Source organism: Pinus tabuliformis, chromosome 4_2 (genome assembly GCF_031772625.1).
Source record: "Pinus tabuliformis cultivar Carrire ecotype Pingquan chromosome 4_2, CPIR1, whole genome shotgun sequence".
In the NCBI taxonomy this organism is placed as follows: Eukaryota; Viridiplantae; Streptophyta; class Pinopsida; order Pinales; family Pinaceae; genus Pinus; species Pinus tabuliformis.
Window position 1 is genome coordinate 1,164,420,279 of NC_142304.1, and position 22,828 is coordinate 1,164,443,106.

Consider the following 22,828-nt stretch of genomic DNA (forward strand, 5'->3'; position numbering starts at 1 on the left):
GTTCACACATTTCCCTACACTTGCAGGTATGTTTCGTGATAACTGGTTATGATTAAGATCTAAATATCTTAGTTGTTGGAGGTTGGCCACATAATCAAGGATTCTTCCTGAGAGATTATTTCTAGAGAGATATAAGAGCCCTAAGCTTTTTCGTTGCCCAAATTAGATAGGGATATTTCCTTGTAAATTATTGAAATCCATATATAACCTCTCCAACTTCTGAAACATACTAACTGAAGAAGGGATTGACCCCGTAAGAGAATTACCTTCTAAATTAACTAATGTTAAGCTACTTAAATTTCCAATAGCTGGAGGTATTTCTCCAGCTAATTCGTTGGTACCCCAGTCTAAGTATTCAAGTTTTGTAGAGAGGTTGCATTTGTAGAGAGGTTGCATGTAGAAAACAACAATTTCCGAGTGAAGTTATTATCCAATAAGAATATTTGTTGTAGATTGGAACAGTTACTAAGAGCAGTAAGAATGGGGCATCTCGTGGTGTCGCCGCTACTCAGGGGTTTGGCATCGAAGAAAAGCCGCTAAAGATGTGTCAATTTACCCAACTCCAATGGCACTATTTCGTTGCGCTGATTCTCTGCTAAGGCAATCAATTGTAACTTGGTACTATTGAAGAGGGATGAAGGAACACTGCCACTCAACTGATTAGCATTCAAATGCAGTTCCTTTAACTGGGTGGTCTTCTTGCTACCCAATTCTGACGGAATGTGGCCAAATAATTTGTTAATTACGCTGATAGGGAATCTGCAACTTAATCGTTTTCTTAATTAATCTTTTTGATCGGATGGCCTAAATTGAAAGATGATGCCAGTATATTCTCGTAGTCGTCACCAAATCAATGAATGAAATTCGCAACCTTCTTGCATGTCTAGATCACATGTTTAAACCATATTTAAATTAATTTTTTACAAAGCATTATTAAAAATTTACTATGCCTCTTGTTGATAACCAAATATGTAGGATTAAGGAAAAATGAAATTAAAAAATTAGTGTGAAACAGGCGTCTTTGAAATTGATGTCTCTTTGCATTCATGAATGTTTAAGGAGTTATAACGACACGTTTTCATCCATTACAATGACAGTTGAAGCATTTATGCCCTACAATCATCCATAACCACGACAATGAGGACTGGAGGCATCGATGGATGAAACGGTTCTTTAATTCAATTAAGTACTCCCTGTCTGCAGGGAAGAATGTGGGTTCGATTTCTGTATCGTACCCAAAAATAAAATCCATGGCCCTGTTTCCCACTGTTGTGTTCCGTCTGGACATCCTGTCATCTGTGTTGTTTCTGCGGATATTGGGGCGGTTCGGTCGTGTCGCCATGAGGTACCTGTCATCCATATATTCATTGCGTTTGCTTTGGTTTTGGTTTTTATTTCCGCATTAAAAACTCATGTTGATGGCCGACACTCCCTCAAATTCTTTCGGCTCTGCCGAAAGTCCAGAGCGTCGAAGTGACGATTTAGATTCAAGAATATTTTGGAAATGCGATCAATAAAAACGAAGTTAACTATTTGATTTCACTGTGCTTCTTCAAATTTATGAAGTATTTCAAAATTTGCAAACTTTTCAATAAGTCAAGTTCAACGTAACAAATTCCCCATACTCGTTGAATATTTTTATTTAAATGATATTGATATTTATTAATATCGTAGTCTAATCAGATTGTTTTTTTTTTGCTGTGAAAATTACAGTTATCTTTTAATAAAATCCAGCAAAATTGAATTATAATAATTTTTAACACACGCACTTACATACCTACAGTCGTATTGGATGTTAGGCTAAACCAGTAGCTGTGTATCTCAGTCAGTCCGGGCTCTAACCTTGACAAAAAGGGTGAATAATGTGGCTGAGGGAAAGTCTTGATTTAAAATATTCAACTCCAATAATTTTGTGGCTCATTGGGATGGAAGAGAGCCTTACCAAAGGTTTGATTTAAGATATTCAATTCCAACGATAATTGCTAAAAATTTAATGGTAACGTTGTTCTTCACTTTGATCTACGAAAGAGTGGTTATCATTTTCCAAATTAATCAATTACTCTGAGTGAAATATTTGCAAACATATTTTACATTAACTAAGGTTTATATAAATTAATTATTATATTATTATTTTTAATTAATTTTTTTCAAAAAAATATCAATTTGAAATTTAAAAAGATAAAGTATATATTTTTTTAAAAAAATTAATATTTATAAATGAAGAAATCATTTTGTATTTTATATAATTTAATATATAACTTTATTGAGTTTAGAGGCTTATTTTATAGTTGATTATGAGGGGATCCCCTTTAAAATAAAAATAAAACTAAAATTAATATCGATTATAATTAAAAAAATGAATATGATGTAAAATAATTAGAAGTAAAAAAAATGTGTGAATTGGAGGGTATGTAAGTTTGTCCCTTCCATTTAAAATAAAAATAACAAATAAAAAATATTTTCTAAATAGAAAAATAATGTCAGCTATAACTAAAAAAATGAATATATTGTAAAGTATTTAGAAGTAAAAAAAATGTATGATTTGGATGTTTAAATTTTATACTATTCAAAAATATTTGAACAAGAGATTTAAATAAACTATTTGAAGATTTATGTTAATTAGTTTATGTCCATATCAACTTCATATATATACATAGAAAAAAAATAAGTCTTTATAGTTAAAATTTTTATTTCTTGTTATCTATACTCTATCTAACAAAAATACAATTTAAACAATGAAAAATAACATATTGTATTTTACATTTTCAAAAAGTTTGTCCCTTAAATCATACTTAAATAGATGTTTTTTTTACGTGAAAAAATTGTGCCCACAACAGGGCTCAAACATACAACCCTACTTAACCATAAAACTATTTAAAATAACCTCTTCCAATAGCCAATAAATAATAATAGATGAGATATAAAAATATAATGGAATGTTGTTCATATCTATTTTGTTTTAATTATCTCTCTAGGTAAATATGTGTATTTTTAAACACATAAATTTTAGGATTTTTATTTTATAGGTAAATATGTGTATTTCTAAATATATAAATTTTAGGATTTTTATTTTATAAATAAAAAATTGTGGATGAATAAAATTTAATAAAAATATATTTTTGGTCATTTTTATTTTAAAAAAAATATCAAATTAAACTTTAATTTTAATTTTGATAACTAATCATTAATGATAACTAATATTGTTTATGTTATATTACATTGTAATTTATCAAATGTTGCAATGAAACATTGAAAAATGAGGAGACTAAACTAATGTTGTTCAAACATAATCTCCTTTTAATATTTTTAATTAATATTAATAATCAAATATATTCAACCACATTAGTCAAATATAGACAAACATATTCAAATCAAGTCAACCATTACTCAAACATAGTCAATAACCTCTTCCAATAGCCAATAAATATAGTCAATGTTGATATAAATGTGTTATTATTAATGTCTTGATGATTTATCATGTTTTAATGGTTATAGTATATTATTATTAATGTATTCATATTAATTTTTTGTATTGATGTCTTAATGGTTTACAATGTGAGTTGTCTTTAGTGTGAATTTTTGGAAGCTTTTCCTGTGGATTTTCCTGGTCTAATTTCTCTAAAATCATGCAAGAATCCATTGAAATCACAAGTTTGATGGGTAACCCCTGCACAATAGAAGTGCACGAGGGGTTTTTCATGGTGTTGAATAACACAAAAAACTAGTTTAAATAACACAAATCAAGATTTCACCACAAAAGTTTCCGTCGGATTCTGGCACCAGAAACTCTAAAAAGTCGCACTAAAGACAAGTCCTTTACAATGTGGTTCAAAAAATTAATTCCTATTAATCCCTTGCCATTTTTTATTGATGCAGCCCAGGGCGTTTCCAGGCCGCTCCTACCAGGATCTCCGACAACCAAGCACATAAAAGCTTGTTTTATGACGTTGTAATTTCATGATTTATCACCATGCTTGTTTAACACATAATGCGTTTGTTGGACACACGGTGCGCTTCATGACTTCTTAAAAGAATTCTTCAACTGGCGGTTCACACAACATAAGAAAGATATATATACTACCTTATATATACCCTCAGCATCATATATTCCTGAGGAATGTTCTTTACCTTCTATTACCTCGGCGATGGTTATAGGCTAGATTTTGTCCCGGACAAGGTTCTGGTTTAACGTTGATGTCAATATATATCTCCGCCCCTCAATACAGTTCCACCGATGAATAAACAACTCGGACAGCCACGGTGGTAATTAGAGCGCATGCACAACACGGCCTTGGCAATTAAACATACATACCTCTGCTCCCTCCAATCGACGCAGATACAACTCGCCGATGGCTCAAATACTTGCAATCTCTTTACAAATACTCTGCAATTCAACTGCTTCTTTAATAGTAGTCGATCAATCTTCTATGGATTCGACGGATACTCCGTCGCTGCATCCTTAACTCATAATTCCTCTACGCTGTTGGCAACAAACAAATGTCGATGTCGTTTTAATCACTGGTAAACTCAAGGCTCACTCTGAATTATACGCTGGCTATACGCTGGCTCCCTCCAATGATTCCCACGCCTCAACCCTCTTATTATGCAACCGAACTATATATATATATAACAGTCACATGTTATAAGTTGGACACAGGCATAACAAATTTATAGAACCTTTTTTTTTTTTCGCCAATAAAGCTTCCGGCACAAGTAAACCTATTGCAGGCATATAAATAATGAATTCTCAAATGGTTATTACACATACGCAGGCAATACGCATACTACTTATGCCCATTCGCAGGCTGCCTCGTCGATAGTCATGGACCGGGCGTTACCATATAGAAAGGCGCGGCTCTTCAAGGAGTAACAGCTATACACATCCGCCTTTTGTTCTGTCCTGGTGCATATATATATGGATAAGCCGAATCATAATAATAACGCCGAGCGCCTCACTACCAAGAAAGCAATCGCTTTATTCAACACACCCATTTTATTATGCGTGGGAAAACGATATCCACAATTCAGTCAAAACAAAGGATTGTCATCTGATTTTAATGAAATCAAATTAGAATGCACAGTCAAATGATAAGCGGAGAAATAAAAAGACCATTCACGCCTTCCAATCCACAGTTAAATCAACCATTGGATACATGTATAGTATCATATCTCAGAATTCATTAAACGCAATCAAGTTCATCCATAACTGAATTCAACATACTCATATTTACATAAAACAAGCATACACAACAGTTATATTCATGGCCAGATATGCAAATCCATGGCCCTTTTACAAACTGCCCGAAGGCTCCCAAGGAGAATCCTTGCTTACTCCACACACACACTCCCCACACACCTAATGCCTTTGAGGCTCCCTAATTTATTAAACTTACCATGATAAAAAAAATCCTAAAATCACTCAACTAAAGCTCATGCAATGCATACATATGGCAAAAGCATCTTTTCATCTTTTTCCCTGTTCTAAAATAGAAAAGCTATCCTTATCACTTAAAGGTCCACATCCACTCCTTTATGCCTAAAAGCTCTCCTAGTTTTATTTATTTTGAGAATATCTAATTAACTTGGAGTTTAGGAAACTAATGCATGACCCCTATGTCTATTATTTACAATAATTCCCTTTGAGTTGAATGCTCCCGCATCATACTCCCAAGGTAGAAAATTTTCATGATCTCCTGATCATGTGTTCAGATCTATGTTTGCCTGGATCCCATATCTTGTACTGTAACTTTGCATTTGCCGCTGCTTTTATCTGTTGTTCTTCTCCAGGTCTCCACACTTTATGCTGCTTTGCTATGCTTGCTGTACTCTTGCAATCTTCTGATGTCTTCCTCTTGCTGCTTCTCTTTTGTTTCACTGCTGCTGGTCTCTTCCGGAATTCCTTCATCATCATCCGCCTCATCATTTCAATTTCTTTGTCTAGCAGATTTTCTCCAGCTTCTTCAGTAAGACCTGTACTCACAAAACAATTGTTAGAATAAAAAATATAAGGCATCAGTGCCTCTTCTGCTGCTAGTGTTGGCTCAACTGTCATCATAAGTGTCGCTTCACATGTTGCTCTAGCTGTTTCTATGAATGTTGCTGCCTCCCAAACTTCCTGTCCCTCTGCAACATTCATTTGCTTGTCACCTGCAATTTCATCTGCAATTTCATCTGCAACTTTTTCCTCAACTTTCGCTGGCAACACTTCAATATGCTGCTCTGGGTTTCTTCCCAGCTTCTCTGTTAGCACATCAGTATGCTGATTCGCATTCACCATGAGACTGTCAGCTAGTCTTGCCTTCTTATCATCTATCTCCAGGATGTCTTTCTGTTCTCGTTCACTGTACTGAACTCTTTCATCTGCTGCAATCTCCTTGTCATACTTTGGATTCTCCAACCAATATTCCAACAATGCAATTTCTCTGTAGCATTGCTGAAGCATATCATCATTACCTGCATTCATACGAACTTCCTCTTGTGCTGTAACAGTTGCACAAGGTTGTACATCCTCCTTAGTAATACCTCCACTAGTGTTTAGCCAATCATCAGCTGGTCCTTCTCTTCCTGCATCAACATCCTGATTAGACTCCTTCTTCCCCATCTGCTTCTGAGATCTTGCTAACTCATTATCGATCTGAACAGCCTTCAGGTTCAATTCTTCTTGCACAAACTCTAAATCTTGTTTATCTTCTTGTTCTGTACCTGCAAACATGCACAACTCATTAGTTTTTAAATCATGAGACTTTTCAATCTTGACTGCTTCTTCCATTGCTTCTTTTCGAACAAATCGGCATTTGGAATCTTTAATTCCCATCTCTGGCATAAGAACTCTAAGTCCCTTTTCCAACAAGGCAATCACAATTTGCCTCAACCTCCTCTGCAACTGTCGCCAAATCACTCTCTTTCCCTTCAGTGGAAAGATCCATTTTCCATTTTGATTTTTCTGCTCTTGTAGCCATTCTTCTAGTACCTGCAATTGTACCTTCATTACTGCAATCTCTCTTTCTCGAACTCCTGCAGTCATCCCATTTCTGTGCCATTTCTCTAGACCTCTTCTCTGATTCTCCATGATCACCTTCTCTAGTTGTATATAAGACCCATCTACCTTCTGCTTTTCCAGAACAGAATTTTGATTCTGCTGGTCTTTTTCCTTCTTCATGACAGTATCAGCCAATTGTCTTTCACCTGCAAACATCCACAAATTGTCAGATTTAAAACCATATGACCCTTTGGTCTTACTTGAAGTTTCAGTCTTCAAGCCTTCATCTTCACTATCTCCCAGAAATTCTCCTTGTTCTGGTTCACAAATGTATTCTTCCATTTCAACTTCCTCTGGACTCATCTTCTTGCCATTTACCTTGGCATCCTCTTTCTTATGTCCTCTACCGTGGCTTTTTCCTGAACCTCTGCTATGACTATCAGTAGTCATCTTCTCCTTCGCCATGAGTTCCTCACCTACGATTTGCATGAAGCCTCTACCACAACAAACTCTCTTGCTGCCACTTACCTCACCAATCCTTCCCTCCGGATCTGGTCTTTTGGTAATCATTGGTCCTCTGCTGGAACCTTTCGAGCATCCTCTACTGCTCCTGTAGGCTTCTCTCATCTGCAACTTTATTCAACCTCTGTTGAATCTTCTTTTGCAACAAGCCTCTGCAACAGCTAGTCCTCCTAGCTGCAATCTTACCTCACTAAGCTCTCCTTACTTAGTCTTTTGGTAAGCACGGTCCCTTTTTTGGAACCTTCTCCTGAGCAATACCTTTGCTCCCTCTAGGCTTCTGCAATCTCCTTCTCTCTCTTGAGAACACTTCAGTTGTCTTCTTTATCCAATTCCTTATTGGATTCTTCAGGTTCACTGCCACATTCACTTAGAATCCTTTGCTGGACTGCTTTATCACTGCACTCTAGCTGTGATCTGCTTCTTCCTGCTGAGATTTCTTCACTATACCTGTAAATCAAATTATCAAGCATAACCTTTAAACCATAGACAAATAATACCTATCAGCTCACCTTTCAAGATCCTGTTGATCTTGTTTCACTTCCTCATCCACACTGCATCTCTGTGCTGCAATATTCATCAGTTCCAAAATCCAACGTTCATTCATCACATGCAATTAACTTAACAAAAAAAAACTTGAATCTTCAACCAGAAATATTCTAGCTCTGATACCACCTGATGCAGCCCAGGGCGTTTCCAGGCCGCTCCTACCAGGATCTCCGACAACCAAGCACATAAAAGCTTGTTTTATGACGTTGTAATTTCATGATTTATCACCATGCTTGTTTAACACATAATGCGTTTGTTGGACACACGGTGCGCTTCATGACTTCTTAAAAGAATTCTTCAACTGGCGGTTCACACAACATAAGAAAGATATATATACTACCTTATATATACCCTCAGCATCATATATTCCCGAGGAATGTTCTTTACCTTCTATTACCTCGGCGATGGTTATAGGCTAGATTTTGTCCCGGAGAAGGTTCTAGTTTAACGCTGATGTCAATATATATCTCCGCCCCTCAATACAGTTCCACCGATGAATAAACAACTCGGACAGCCACGGTGGTAATTAGAGCGCATGCACAACATTGCCTCGGCAATTAAACATACATACCTCTGCTCCCTCCAATCGACGCAGATACAACTCGCCGATGGCTCAAATACTTGCAATCTCTTTACAAATACTCTGCAATTCAACTGCTTCTTTAACAATAGTCGATCAGTCTTCTATGGATTCGACGGATACTCCATCGATGCATCCTTAACTCATAATTCCTCTACGCTGTTGGCAACAAACAAATGTCGATGTCGTTTTAATCACTGGTAAACTCAAGGCTCACTCTGGATTATACGCTGGCTCCCTCCAATGATTCCCATGCCTCAACCCTCTTATTATGCAACCGAACTATATATATATAACAGTCACATGTTATAAGTCGGACACAGGCATAACAAATTTATAGAACCTTTTTTCCACCAATAAAGCTTCTGGCGCAAGTAAACCTACTGCAGGCATATAAATAATGAATTCTCAAATGGTTATTACACATACGCAGGCAATACGCATACTACTTACACCCATTCGCAGGCTGCCTCGTCGATAGTCATGGACCGGGCGTTACCATATAGAAAGGTGCGGCTCTTCAAGGAGTAACAGCTATACACATCCGCCTTTTATTCTGTCCTGGTGCATATATATATGGATAAGCCGAATCATAATAATAACGCCGAGCGCCTCACTACCAAGAAAGAAATCGCTTTATTCAACACACCTAGTTTATTATGCGTGGGAAAACGATATCCACAATTCAGTCAAAACAAAGGATTGTCATCTGATTTTAATGAAATCAAATTAGAATGCACAGTCAAATGATAAGCGGAGAAATAAAAAGACCATTCATGCCTTCCAATCCACAGTTAAATCAACCATTGGATACATGTATAGTATCATATCTCATAATTCATTAAACGCAATCAAGTTCATCCATAATTGAATTCAACATACTCATATTTACATAAAACAAGCATACACACTAGTTATATTCATGGCCAGATATGCAAATCCATGGCGCTTCTACAAACTACCCGAAGGCTCCCAAGGAGAATCCTTGCTTACTCCACACACACACTCCCCACACACCTAATGCCTTTGAGGCTCCCTAATTTATTAAACTTAGCATGATAAAAAAAATCCTAAAATCACTCAACTAAAGCTCATGCAATGCATACATATGGCAAAAGCATCTTTTCACCTTTTTCCCTATTCTAAAATAGAAAAGCTATCCTTATCACTTAAAGGTCCACATCCACTCCTTTAGGCCTAAAAGCTCTCCTAGTTTTATTTATTTATTTTGAGAATATCTAATTAACTTGGAGTTTAGGAAACTAATGCATGACCCCTATGTCTATTATTTACAATAATTCCCTTTGAGTTGAATGCTCCCGCATCATTTATCCCTTTGGTTTCTAATATTTTTCCCTTGGGTTTATTAATTCCCAATGATTTATAATATCAAATTATTGGTTTTCTTCGTTCTTCAACTTTTTAATATTAATAATTCCTTGGGTTCATAATCCCTTGAGGTTTTAGTGTTAATCCCTTGGGTTTATTATTCCTTTGGGTTTATTATATCAATCCCTTGGTTTCGTTATTACCTTGGGTTTATATTATTAATCCCTTTTGTTTAATATTATTGCCTTAGGTTATTAATCCCTTGGGGTTTTAGTATTAATCCCTTGGGTTTATAATATCAATCGCTTGGGTTTATTATTCCCGATTCAAACATGGTTTATTATAATGCCGACCATGGTCCAATATGGAATTATGATAGGAATTGTCTCAATATGTAAATCAATGATGGTCAATCATGTTTATTTTAATGTTTATAATATTTTTCTTAGGGTTTATATACGTTGGGTTTATAATATTAGTCCCTTGGATTTAATATTATTTCCTTAGGTTCATAATCCCTTGGGGTCTTAGTATTAATCCCTTCGTTTTATTATTCCTTTGGGTTTCTCATATTAATCCCTTGGGCTTATTATTCCGTTAGGTTTATAATATCGATCATGGTAAATGATTGTCAATCATAGCCAATCATCCTTGAATGTCACATTGTGACAAGGATTGTCTCACCATGAAAATAAATAATAATCCCTTGGGTTTATTATTCCTTTGGGTTTATTATATCAATCCCTTGGGTTTATTATTCCCTTGGGTTTATATTATTAGTCCCTTTTGTTTAATAGTATTCCCTTTGGTTCATAATCCCTTGGGGTTTTAGTATTAATCCCTTGGGTTTATAATATCAATCACTTGGGTTTATTATTCCTGAGTAAAACATGGTTTATTATGATGTTGACCATGGTCCAACATGGAATTGTGATAAGGATTGTCTCAATATGAAAATCAATGATGGTCCATCATGTTTATTTCAATGTTTATAATATTTGTCTTAGGGTTTATATACGTTGGTTTTATAATATTAGTCCCTTGGGTTTAATATTATTCCCTTGGGTTCATAATCCCTTGGGGTTTTAGTATTAATCCCTTGGTGTTTTAGTATTAATCTCTTGGGTTTACTATTCCCTTAGGTGTATAATATCAATCATGGTCAACCATTGTCAATCATAGCCAACCATGGTCAACCATGTTTGAATGTTGCATTGTGACAAGGATTGTCTCACGATCAAAATAAAACGTGTTTATTTTTGTGTTTGTAGTATTTATATTTGGGTTTATCAATATTGGGTTTATAATATTAGTCCCTTGGGCTTAATATTATTCCCTTAGGTTCATAATCCCTTGGGGTTTTAGTATTAATCCCTTGGGCTTAATATTATTCCCTTGGGTTCATAATCACTAGGGGTTTTAGTATTAATCCCTTGGGGTTTTAGTATTAATGTAAATAAGTTGGGTATACTATTCCCCTAGGTTTATAATATGAAAATCAATGATAGTCGATCATGTTTATTTTAATGTTTATAATATTTTTCTTGGGGTTTATATACGTTGGGTTTATAATATTAGTCCCTTGGATTTAATATTATTCCCTTGGGTTCATAATCCCTTGGGGTCTTAGTATTAATCCCTTCGTTTTATTATTCCTTTGGATTTCTCATATTAATCCATTGGGTTTATTATTCCCTCAGGTTTATAATATCGATCATGGTAAACCATTGTCAATCATAGCCAACCATGGTCAACCATGCTTGAATGTCACATTGTGACAAGGATTGTCTCACCCTGAAAATAAATAACAATCCCTTCAGTTTATTATTCCTTTGGGTTTATTATATCAATCCCTTGTGTTTTTTATTCCCTTGGTTTTATATTGTTAGTCCCTTTTGTTTAATAGTATTCCCTTTGGTTCATAATCTGATGTAGGAGCATCTAGCTGAGGGTATCATGGCTGGGGTATTTGGTCTCAACTAAGAAGGACAGGTTCACATTAATCATTTAGTTTTCATTTCCATTTGTTAGTTAAACAACATTTAGGGACTTGCATTTTTAACTTATTAGTCAAATGGCATTTAGGAACATTATGGTTAGTTGAAGGCTGTTACAACCACCTTTTGTTTCTTTTATTTTATTTAACAGTTGTCTTTTGTAAAATTCCAACAGAGTAAGAAAAAAAAGAACAGTTATCATAACCATGTAACTACATATGTAACTGCCAGCAGTTGTGAGAAACTGTCTCAAAATAGTTCAAAAGAAAATATACCACAATTGTAACAGGTTCGATTACATGAGATAGAATAGAAGAAAAAAAGAAATTTTCTGTTCAAAACATCTGAATCCATTTGCAGCTAGCTATTACTCTCTTTCCATTAAATTATTGTGTGCATTGACAGACCAGAATAGTGCATTTTTTTTTCCAAAACATTTATTTCTTAACAGTCATCTAGCAACAGAGTGTCTCGAGGACAGTTCTAGTAGCAGTCGAAGACATCCTAATAACAGAGAGCGAATTCATAGTTCCAGCCAGTAACAAGTATCAAGCATATGAAGAGCAGACAAACGACATGGAGAAACCCTCGATAGATCAATAGTCTCAACATTAAAATAACCGCATTGCAAGCACAGGTAACTCATAGCCATATGAAATTTTTATTTCTTTTCCAAATAATAGTCTTGCACGAAAATAAGTTACAAAATATCAGAACAACAACTGTCAAGATGGGACGAGTCTTATTATAGACAACCGACAACAGACCCAGGGTTTGAATACCCAGAAAGACTCCATGACTATTGCAACAAAATAAATTATACATAAGGGTGAAGTCGAGGCTCCCAGAACCGAAGCAAACTACCAGACAACCAGAATATTGGAACCGTAACAAAAACAAAACAAGACATATATCAGTAACGAGGAGCGACCCTACCAAGTTCACCAGGCAGCAACAGGCACAGAAGCAAGCGTCCAGACCCACAACCCACCTGCAGACACAGCCAACAGAGAGGTGTTAGAGGTCTGACTACTCGAAATTGAACCAAAGGAGCGTGCAAAAACAAAGGAGAGGGTTTGAAGGCTTACCAGAGAAGTGGACAGCGCCGAGGAGAAGAACCCATAACCAGGTCGCAGCCACAAGAGGGAGTCCCTGCTCACAAGGAGTGACTGCCCTTAGTAAAGACGAAAACTACGAGAAGGAAATAAAGCAAGGACAGAGGGCTTACCTTGCCCAGTGACGAGCAGAGCCGAGGACCCGGTCCCTTGTGACGCAACCTGCAAAATATACAAACAGAGCAACCAGTTAACCAGAGAAACGACTAAGCAAGCCAATAAACAATTAAAAAACAAAAGCACACAGAGAAAACTGAGATAATAGGATGAAGGAAACCCTCCATGATAATCGACGAAACAACCAGCATAACTCCCAGGAGAAATCCAATAGTCAACAGCTAAGGAGTTGTCGACGGAGACACCAGACTTCCAGGCAGAAGGGCCTGTGGCCAAGTGCAGGTCGAGCACCATTACAACAACCACAGCAAGCACAAAGTAACAGTGATAAACCCTCACAGCGAATAGCAGAACCACAATGTCAAAATGCCAAGGTGAACGAGGGTTTGGGGTGTAAGCCAAGCGCGGGAGAGCAGAGTTCGAGGTCGGGATAGGTGTCCCTCACACCAACCACCGTACTCACTAATTGAATGTGCTATCAAAACCAAAATAGTTATGTTTACTTTATTCTTAAATTAATCATACCATTAATTATTGATTAGCTGCGAGGTTAAGAGGGTTGGTCCCATCATATTGTGGTATCAGAGTAGGATTGAGTTCTTCATAAGAAATGGAAGTTGGAAGATGAGGTTGTGGGAGAGGTATTCAGAGAGTAGCAGAGGAAGGATTACGGGAAGAGATTAGGATCCTGAATGCCTATTTGGCGGCAGTAGAAGCATGAAGGAGAAGGGATCCGGAGGTAGGAGATGACAGTGAAGAAGAAGCTGTAGTTATGACAGATGGATCAGATGAGGAAGGACCTGAAATCAGGTTATTGAGGTTAGTATTGTTGGCTAGCAGTAAGCCAAAGCCTGAGATTCCGAATTACGATGGCTGTTTGTCCACAGAAGTGTTGTTGGACTGGATTAGCGAGTTGGACAAATATTTTGAATGTGAGGAGGTCAGCGAGGATAGGAGAGTTAAATTCGCTGCTACCAAGCTGAAAGGACACGTAGCCTTATGGTGGGATAGTGTCCAAGCAGAGAGAGGAAGGATGAATAAGTTACCAATTAGAAAGTGGCTTAGAATGGTCGCCAAGATGAAGGACAGATTTTTGCCCAAAGATTACCAAATTGCTCTGCATCGACAGGTACGGAATTTGAAGCAGAGAGGAATGACAGTGAAAGAATATACTGAAGAATTCTACCGGGTGAATTTGAGAGTTGGTTATACAGAAGATACCCTGGAAAAGACAACAAGGTTTGTGAATGGCCTAAGGCTGGAGATATTGGACAAGATAAGTATTGTTTCTCCGAGGAACATAGAAGAAGCATACCAAAGTGCCTTAAAGGCAGAAGAGAAGGTCACAAGAAAGCAGAATGTTAGGAGAGGACGAGGGATTGGCATAGGGAAAGGACAATCCTTTGGCAGAGGAAGAACTGCCAGCAACAGTGAAGAGGGCAGCAGTTCCAAGACTTCAGGGACAGCAAAAAAAGAAGGCAACACTAGAGGAGGAAGGCCATATCAGAGAAGAAGGGGAAATGGCAGAGGCAGAGGAGCTGCCTACCAGTGCTACAAGTGCCACAAGTGGGGGCACAGATCCTTTGAGTGTCCTGAAGGAGAATAGGCTGGCCAAAGAGGAGCGTACGTTGCACAACCCGAGGAAGCAGAGGCACCACCCCAGGAGGTTGAGAATGTGCCAGAGATATGGGAGGCCTTAATTTTAAATAAGGTACTACTGAAACCACCAAAGGAGACAGCTGACCAAACCCAAAGAAAGGCATTATTCCAGACAGTCTGCAAGTCACACAAAAAATGCTACAAGCTGATTATCGATAGTGGAAGCATGGATAATCTAGTTGCCACAGAGATGGTGGAGAAGTTGGGTTTGAAACGGTTGAATCACCCCACTCCCTATAAGGTGTCGTGGTTGCAAAAAGGCCATCAACTGTTGGTTGATGAATAGTGTGAAGTTAAGTTCCATATTGGCAGATACAAGAACAAGGTTATTTGTGATATTATGCCTATGGACGTATGTCACATACTACTAGGAAGACCATAGCAGTATGATAGAAAGGTAGTTCATGATGGAAAGAAAAACTGTTACAAGTTTGTCAAGGATGGGATTAAACACATGCTTGTACCCATCAAGGGGGAAGAAGCAGTAGAAACTAGTGGAACCAAAGCATTGTTGGTGGGAGGAAAGGAATTTTTGAAACAGATCGAAGACAGTGAGATAAAATATGTTGTTGTAAGGAAGCCAAGAGCAGTGTTGTTACACACCGAAATTGCATATTTTCCTGAAGAAATTCAGAACATGTTGCAGGAATTCAATGACATTGTAGTGGACGATTTGCCAGATAAATTGCCTCCTAAGAGAAGTATCAGTCATCACATAGACTTTATACCCGAAGCTAGTCTACCAAACAAGGAAGCGTACCGAATGAGTCCTAAGGACAATGAGGAGATTAGGAAACAGGTATAGGAATTGCTAGATAAGGGGTTGATAAGGGAGAGTTTAAGTCCCTATGAAGTTCCAACAGTTTTAGCTCCCAAGAAAGGAGGAGAGTGGTGAATGTGCACAGATTCAAGAGCCATCAATAAGATCACCATCAGGTACAGGTTCCCATTCCCATAGATGGATGACATGATGGATTGTTTGAGCGGGGCAGCATATTTCTCGAAAATCGATCTGAGGAGTGGATACCACCAGATCCGAATCAGAGAAGGGGATGAATGGAAGACAACTTTCAAAACCAATGAAGGTCTGTATGAGTGGCTGGTGATGCCATTCGGGTTAAGAAATGCCCCTAGTACCTTTATGCACTTGATGAATGAGATGTTAAAGGAATTCATTGGAAAGTTCGTGATTGTATATCTTGATGATATACTGATTTTCAGTAAAACTAGAGAAGAACATTTTCGACACGTTCAAAGTGCGCTGGAGAAGTTATAGCAAAACAAGTTGCTAATAAATCTGAAAAAATGTTCTTTTCTTCAGAGGGAATTAGTTTATTTGGGTTTTGTGATTGCAAAAAAGGAGCTGAAAATGGACCCAGAGAAAATTGTGGCTATCATTAGCTGGCCATCCCCAAAGAGTCTGTTCGAGGTACGTAGCTTTCATGGGTTGGAAAGTTTTTATCGTAAGTTTATAAGAAATTTTAGTGAGATCTGTGCACCTATGTTGGACATTATTAAAAAGGCAAGTCAGCCTTTCCGTTGGACTGAGGCAGCAGAGAAAAGCTTCCAGATGTTGAAGAAGAAGATCACTGAAAGACTAATCCTGAAATTTCCAGATTTTAACAAGCTTTTCTAGGTCCGTTGTGATGCCAATGGTACAGCCATCGGGGCCATACTCAGCTAGGAAGACAAACATGTTTCTTATTTCAGTGAAAAATTGAACAAAAGCAGGCAGAAGTACTCGCCTTACGACAAGGAGTTCTATGCTGTCGTCCAAGCATTGAAGCATTGGAGACACTATTTGCTGGGTAATGAATTTGTTTTGTTTTCTGATAATTCTACATTGTAGTATGTTATGCAGTAGCATAAGCTGAATCACAAGCATGCAAAGTGGGTTGAGTACTTGCAGAGTTTCATGTTTGTCTTGAATCATATCAGTGGATAGGCCAGCAAGGTAGTAGATGCGTTGAGCAGGAGAGCTTTTCTCTTACGGGAGAGCACGATACAAGTACTAGGTTTCGAACACCTAACATACTTGTATAAGACAGATGTGGATTTCAAGGAGGCTTATGAAGCCTGCCAAAACCCTTTGTTGAGGAATAATAGTCCATGGTTGGACTATAGCTTACAGGAGAAGCTGCTATTTAAAGGAGGACAACTATGCATTCCTAACTATTCGATGAGGGAGAACATCATCCGGGAGAAGCACAGTGGAGGTCTAGCCAGACATTTCAGTATTGATAAGACCTTAGATTAGCTCAGCCACTTTTATTACTGGCCAAAGATGTGAAGGGATGTGCAGCGATTTGTAACCAGGTGTAAAGTGTGTCAGTTGGCGAAAGGACATAGTCAGAATACGAGACTCTACACACCACTACCTATTCCGAGTAGACTGTGGGACTCAGTCATCTTGGACTTTGTCTTGGGTCTACCAAGAACGCAGTGAGGTTATGATTCTGTGATGGTGGTAGTAAACCAATTCTCAAAAATGGCACATTTCATTCCTTGTAAGAAAACGAGTGATGCCACTCACGTAGCACACTTGTTTTTCACGGAGATAGTCAGGTTGCACGACCTACCTAAGTCCATTGTTTTTGACAGAGACGTGAAATTTACGGGACACTTTTAGTGCACCTTGTGGAAGAATTTGGACACAGAGTTGAGTTTCAGTGCCGCTTATCACCCACAGACCAATGGACAAATAGAGGTGGTAAACAGGAGCTTGGTGTAGGAATTTACAGGGTAAGTTCCACAGAAAGAATACCAAAAAGACACCGCTCACAACCAGATCTCAAATCAATACACCAGTATTTTTGACGTGGTTAAAACCCTCAGAGTGCAAGGAGGGAAACAGTCCACGGCCTGTCCCAACGTGGGTGCTACAGGCAATTTATTAATCAAAGAATGAAAATTTACATAAGCTTCTCTCATGCACGGATTACCTGAACAATGACCCTCCATGCGCTTTAAATAGAACTCATGGACCAATCGGGTGTCAAGCCACGGATCAAGTGTCGGTAATACCGAGGTGAGAGTGAACCGTCGGATCACTACATATCGTGACCGTCGGATTGTAAGTTACAAAATGTACAACGGTAAAGAAACACACTTTACCTAACTCTAACCTAACTCTATACTAGACCAAGTTGAACTTAACTATATCCTATGTGTCGGAATATCCTAACATCCCCCCTTAAGAACAACTTGGGATAGGATTGAAGGATTTACAAATATGACACAATAGGAGAAGGAAGGAGGCACTAGAGCCTATCCCCCCTTAGTGACAACTTCCTGAACTCCAAGCATATATCGAAGTTTAGTGAACTTCGCCTCTGTGAGAGCCTTTGTGAAGATGTCTGCAACCTGATCATCTGTTGGACAATATTGCACTTCAAGAACATGGTCATGAATGAGCTTTCTGATGAAGTGCATGTGTAGTTCAATGTGTTTGCTGCGCTGATGCTGGACTGGATCTTTGCATAGCTGAATGGCACTTTGATTATCACACCAAAGTGTGGTTGGATGTTGCTGCTCAAAGCCAAACTCTGATAAGATCTGACGAAGCCACAAGGCTTCCTTACTAGCTTCCATGGCACCACGATACTCTGCTTCTGCTGACGAAAGAGAAATGGCAGCCTGTTTCTTACAAGCCCATGTAATAGGTCCTGAACCAAGAGTGAAGACATAACCGGCAGTAGACTTCCGATCATCATGGTCACCAGCCCAATCAGAATCAGTGAAACCAACTAACAGAGGAGCTGCTTTGGCACTGTAATGAATCCCAAACTGTACTGTACCTCGAACATAACGAAGTATTCTTTTAGCTGCTTTCCAATGACTTTCATGGGGGTTTTGCATAAAACGAGCAACAAGGCCAACAGCAAAGGAAAGATCAGGACGAGTATGGGTTAAATACAAGAGTTTTCCGACAAGTTGACGGTATAAGGTAGCATCAACTTCAGGAGAAGTACAAGAGACTGAAAGTTTGACTCCAGACTGAAAGGGAGAAGGGGCTGGCTTACAGTCTTCCATGTGAAAATGACGAAGAATATCACAAGCATACTTGGACTGGGAAAGGAAAATACCCTCCTGGGATTGCAAGACTTGAAGACCGAGAAAATAGTGTAAGTGTCCTAAGTCTGTCATTTCAAATTTCTTTTTAAGGCTGGACTTCACATGGTTTATAAGGTTGGGATCACTACCAGTAAGAATAAGATCATCAACATAAAGAACAAGGATGATAAGAGAGTTGCCCACTTTCTTGGTGTAGACAGTATTGTCAGAATGACACCTAGAAAAGCCAGATTCTAAAAGAAAGCTATCCATTTTGGCATACCAAGCCCGAGGAGCTTGCTTGAGGCCATAAAGGGATTTCTTAAGTCGACAAACAAGGCTGGAGTCTGTTTGTATGAAGCCAATGGGTTGTTCCATATAGATTTCTTCCTGCAAGTCCCCATGCAAGAAGGCAGATTTAACATCCATCTGATGGACTTCCCATTTTAAAGAGGCAGCAAGGGAAAGAACAAGGCGGATAGAGTTCATTTTGGCAACAGGGGAGAAGGTTTCAGTGTAGTCAATGCCTTCAACCTGTGAAAAGCCCTTAGCAACGAGACGAGCTTTATGTTTATCAACTTTCCCATCTGGTCCATACTTGGTTCTGTAAACCCATTTACATCTAACAAGTTTGCGTCCCTTTGGTAGAGGAACAAGATCCCATGTATCATTTGTCATCAATGAATGATATTCTTCATTCATAGCTGCTTCCCAATGTGGATGGCCTGAAGCTTCTGCAAAAGTGTCAGGATCATGATTTACTGGAGCTTGAGCCAGTAAAGAAGAGGCTCTTTCAAACTGAGAACGTGTACGTCGCTGATCTGTAGGATCACCGGCAAGATCACCTGCTGCATCCCGAGTAGCACGGACCCATCTTGGAAGTTGAGGATCCTGAGAAGGTGGGGGAGGATTATCATCCTCGCTTTCATCATCTGAAGAAGAAATGTTTTCAAAAGTAGAAGAGATAGGAAGAGGTGGCACATCCGCCGGACTAGGCTCGCAGGCCGATTTATTTTCATCAAATTTTACATCTCTTCTAATGATAACATTTTTGGACTTAAATGGAATAAGTCTATAACCTTTTACATCTTCAGAATATCCAACAAAAGTACATTTCTCACTCTTAGGTTCTAAAGCTTTATGCTTTTCATCTGGAATATGGGCCCATGCTTCACTTCCAAACACACGAAAGTGACTTACATCTGGTTTAATGGAACTCCAAGCTTCTTCTGGAGTGATATTCTCTAGAACCTTAGTAGGAGTGCGATTGATTATATAATTTGCACAATTAATTGCTTCGGCCCAAAAACTAAGACTGAGTCCTTTAGATTGCAGCATACAATTAGCCATTTCCTTTAAGGTGCGATTTTTCCTTTCAGCTACACCATTTTGTTGTGGAGTGTATGGAACAGTATGTTGCATTTGAATTCCATTTTCGGTGCAAAAGTTGATGAATGTGTTTTTAACATATTCTCCACCATTATCAGTTCTTAGCTTAAGAATTTGATGTCCAGATTGTTTTTCAACAAAGCCTTTGAAGGCCAAAAAAGTGTTAAATACTTCGCTCTTGAGTTTTAAGAAGTATACCCAAGTGCGTCTGGAGAAATCATCAATGAAAGTTAAGAAGTACTTGCAGCCAGAGAATGAAGCAACAGGAAGAGGACCACATAAATCACTGTGCACAAGCTGTAAAGGGGCTGAGGCGTGCCAAGAGGCACGTTTGTCAAAACTGTCCCGATGATGTTTTCCGAGTACACATCCGGAACAAACACCATCTCTGCAAGATACCATAGGAAGACCTGTCACCATATTTTCTTTACATAGATGCTGAAGGGAGCGATAGTTTAAGTGACCAAATCGCTCATGCCAAAGTTTGCTCACTTCATCATTATGAGCAACAAATACTGAGGGAAGATTGGATGACCCAAAGTTGTGAAACTTATACAACCTTTTGGAATCATCAGCAAGACCAGTAGCTAGAATCTGTTTAGGATCTTTTAGATCCTTGATTACAACATCATGAGGTGAAAATTCAACAATTTTACCTTCACCTGAATGAGTTATCTGATAGACAGATAGAAGGTTGCAGGATAAGGTTGGAACACATAATACATCATTAAACTGACCATTGTCTAGATGAACAGTTCCAGTCCCTACAACATTAAGAGATCTATCATCACCAATATATATATTTTTGGTGTTACAATCATTTAAAGAAGAAAACATGGCTTGGTTTTTGGCCATGTGACAAGAGGCTCCAGAATCAATGAGCCACTCATGAGAATGAGAAGAAGAAGAAGATACATTTAATGCATAACCAGACTGAGATGATTGACAATGACATGCAGAAAGTGCCATTCCGGAAGTTGAAGTTGAAGTAGGCTCCACATGGATGTTATGTTTCTTCATTGCGGCTTCCAAGGCTTCCATCTTCTTAAAGCATTTAGATTCTAAGTGGCCATCTCGATTACAAAAGTTACAATGTCTATCAGTCTTCTTCCATTTGTTTTTATTGGTCTTATCATTTTGCTGAAATGATCTTTCATTTTGAGGCTGAGATGGTTTAGGACCATTCTTTTGAGGATATGACTTCTTAGGATTCTTTGAATTTGGTTGCTGCTGGGCGGCTAACGCTTTCGTGGAAGAGTTTCCAAGATTAAGAAGACCAAGGTGTAAGAGTTTTTCTTGTTCTCTTATTAAGGAATCACAAAAGGAGTCAAAGGAAGGGGCCTTGTAGTCTTGTCCTTGACAAATGAAAGCTTCCCTTGTAGAATGGAAAGTGGAAACAAATACAGAGTAGGCTGGTCCCAACTTAGTAAGGATGGAATAAATAAGGTTACCATCTTCTTTCTTAACTTTAACACCTTCCAAGAGATATCTAAGGGTCTTGAATTTGGACAAGAAATCTTCAATGCAAGAAAAATTATTAGGATCCAAAGTAAGCAGCTCATTTTCAAGTTGATGGGCTCTAATTTCATTTTTAATTCCAAAAACTTTAGCAAGTTTTTCTAATGCTTCATGAGGAGTCTCAAGTTCTGCAATGTGGAATCTAAGATCAGGAGAAACAGACATCCCTATCAAACCACGTGCTTGATCTTGTCTATTTTCCCATTTTTCCGCCTTGTCTTCATCTTTTGGTTTCTTCTCTTGGTCTGTGGCTATTCTGTAGAGACCTTTACTTCTAAGTAAATCTCCCATGTAGGCTACCCATTGGAAGTAGTTAGTGCTGTCAAGAATGACTTGGCATGGACTTTCCATTTTAAAAAACACTGAAGCTGAAGATGCTGAAAGTAAGTGTTCCAATGGATAGATCTCGAAAAAATAGGCGGTTTTAAAAAAAACGGCTCTGAAAAAGGCTTCCGGATGAAGAAGTTATGGCTTTTTGAAAAAAATTGTTGACGTTGCCGGCAAAGTGCGCGAATGTGCGGGAATGAAAAAATCCGCCCCCACAAAATGGAGACTTGAACCCAAGACCTCTACTCTCTTAAAATAGCTTTGAACCAATTGATCTATACAAAAAATTTGAGAGAGAGAGAGAGAGAGAGAGAGAGAGAGGGGGGGGGGCTTGGTTTGCGTGCTTGCCTTGAGAAAGCTCTTTTTCCCTACAAAACACAAAACACAAAACCCAACACGAATATGCAAAGAAAAACGAACCTTACGGCTCGAAGTTAGCTTTAGCCAAAAAACTAGAAATTTAAAAAAAAAAATCTCAAAGTTAGCTTTAGCCGAAAAACTAAATATTTTTCTCAATGTTTCTGATTTTCCGAGATCACACTAAGGTGCAGGGAAAAGAGCATACGCATGAGAAAAATCCTTCCTTTCTGTTTCTGATTTGCCCAGATCGCACAGAGTCGCAGGGCAAAGAGCATACACAGAAATGAAAGGTATAGATCCGGTAAAAAAAAAGGCTAAATAAACTAAGACCGAAATA